Source organism: Octopus bimaculoides, chromosome 8, assembly GCF_046866305.1.
Source record: "Octopus bimaculoides isolate indiv1 chromosome 8, ASM4686630v1, whole genome shotgun sequence".
NCBI classification, from domain to species: Eukaryota; Metazoa; Mollusca; class Cephalopoda; order Octopoda; family Octopodidae; genus Octopus; species Octopus bimaculoides.
The window spans coordinates 96,606,939-96,609,801 of record NC_142935.1 but is presented as its reverse complement, the minus strand read 5'-3'; positions in this window follow the sequence as shown (position 1 = coordinate 96,609,801).

Below are 2,863 nucleotides of genomic sequence, written 5' to 3'. Positions count from 1 at the left end.
GCTGGACCGCTAAGTGATGGGGATGTAAACACACCAGCATCGGTTGTCAAGTGATGTTGGGGGGACAAACACAGACACACAAATGCATACACACACACATATATGTATATACATATATATGACGGGCTTCTTTCAGTTTCCGTCTCCAAATCCACTCACAAGGCTTTGGTTGGCCCGAGGCTGTAGTAGAAGACACTTGCCCAAGGTACCATGCAGTGGGACTGAACCCAGAACAATGTGGTTGGTAAGCAAGCTCCTTACCACAGAGCCACAAAAACACACACACACACACTGGTCCTTCTTCGTCACCATCATCATCATAGTTGTCATCATTGTTGTTGTCATCATCATCATCTTCATTTAACATCTGTTTCCCATGCTGCCATGGGTTGGACATTTAACAGGAGCTACACCAGGCTCCAGTCATCTGTTTTGCCATGGTTTCTACGGCTGGATGTCCTTTTTAATGCCAACCACTTTACAGAGTGTACTGGGTGCTTTGTAAGTGGTAACAGCATGGTTCACTATTTAACTAATTAACTAATTGATTGTTAAGTCAATCTGCCAATCAGTTAGGTTTTTGAAAGTTCTTTCATTGCTATTTGCAAACTCAATGAAATGCCCTCTCGGCTCTAGGTTTGCTAAATGAAATATGTTTATTACATATTTCTTAGAAAAAGATGGAAGATCTAAAATGAGATGGGATGGGTGTTCCTGCTTTCATGAGGGCAAAGAAACAATGCCAAGTATCCAACACCTTATGAGAGGGAGAGAGAGAGAGAGCTTTCTGTATCTTGTGATGATCATCAGGCATTGAGAATGAAATTAATAGCAATGAATTACCAGCAACTCTTGTAGGGAAGACCACACCAGAATGGGTTTTTGTTATCTTGGACAGAACCAAAGTTAAACCATGTTATTGAAAGCATTGGCACACAGGACAAAATGCTAAGCAACATTTCCTCTGTCTTTACTTTTTGAGTTCGAATACCACTGGGGTCAACTTTACCTTACTTCGTTTTGAGGGGTCGATAAAATAAATACCCACATAGCACTGGGTTGATACAATTGACTAACTCCCTTCCACAAAATTTCAGGCCTTGTGCTTCTATTAGAAAGGATTATTGTACAACCTTTGCCAGTGCTGGATTAACCCATTAAGTAAAATAAGCTTGTGCTTAGGGCATCGAGGGAAGGGGTGGGGGCACCACAGAAATGGTAAATGGTTTACAACACAAAAGAAATCACTTTAAACTTGCTAAAATAATATTCGCAATGCCTTGTCTCTACTCAGTATAGAAGCTGAAGTTTTGTGTAAAATTAATTTTAATGTCATCGAACACTTTGTAATTAAAAAAAACAAAACAAAGGAGAAAACTTTTCAAATATAAATAAAGGGGAAGCATACAAAAATAAACATTATTCTCCATCTTACTGTGAATTTTGTTTCATTTTGAAAAATAAAAATTTATTTCATGTGTTATTATTGTTTACATTTTGAACCATTTATGTATACTTCAGGGCACCACAACCTTTTAAGTGCTTAGGGCCTCTATGGGTCTCAATCCGTCCCTGACCTTTGCCTATCTATTGCAGTAAGCTGAACCCAGTCCTTTAGGCTACAGTTAGATCGAGGTGGACGTGTAGAGAGAATGTTTTAGCCCTGAGCAGATTACAATGCTGGTTAAGTGGATGGTGAGCTATTTCTCTCTTCTTTTCTACTCTAGACACAAGACCTGAAATTTTGGGGGAGCGGTCGATTAGATCAACCTCGGCATGCAACTGGTACTTAATTTATCGACCTCGAAAGGATGAAAGGCAAAGTCGACCTCGGCGGAATTTGAACTCAGGACATAAAGACAGACGAAATACCGCTAAGCATTTCGCCCGGCATGCTAACGTTTCTGCCAGCTCCCACCGCCTTAACTATTTGTCTCTTCAGTTGGCTTCTGACAAAGCACAAGAGTTATTACTAAAGGGGTAAGATTGGACCAATTAAATCAGTTTACAGTATATAACTGGTACTTATTTTGTTGACCTCCCCCTCCACCCCCACCCAATGAGATGGATGGCAAAGCAGAGAACATGAAGGGGAGAAACACAGCATTAACATATTCAGTCTGGCTCTTTTCACTGATGCTGTACCACATGTGAGTCTGGTGCTTTCTCAATGTTATACCACATGCAACAGCAACATATGTAGTCCAGTGCTTCCCCAATGCTGTCCCACATGTGACAGCAACATATCTAGTCTGGCATTTCATTGATGCTGTTCCACATGTACTCCCTTTCCTGATGATGTGCCACATATAACACATGTAGTCTGGTTATTTGCCGATGTTGTTCTACATGTGGCAACAGCGTACATGCTGTACCACATGTATACTGGCACTTTCCCGATGATGTATCACGTCACAACAACATATCTAATCCGGCGCTTTTCCGATGCTACACCATGTAGTCCGGCACTTTCAATACATGTAGTCCAGCACTTTCCCCAATGTTGTACCACATGTGACAGTATCATATATAGTCCGGCGCTTCCCCGATGTTGTGTCACATGTAACAACAACTTATCTAGTCCGGCGCTTCTCCGATTCTGTACCACACGTGACAGTAAGTCGTGTAACACGGCACTTTCCCGATGCTGTGCTACATGTGACAGCAACATATGTAGTCCGGCGCTTCCCCGATGCTGTGTTACATGTGACAGCAACTTATCTAGTCCGGCGCTTCTCCGATTCTGTACCACACGTGACAGTAAGTCGTGTAACACGGCACTTTCCCGATGCTGTGCTACATGTGACAGCAACATATGTAGTCCGGCGCTTCCCCGATGCTGTGTTACATGTGACAGCAACTT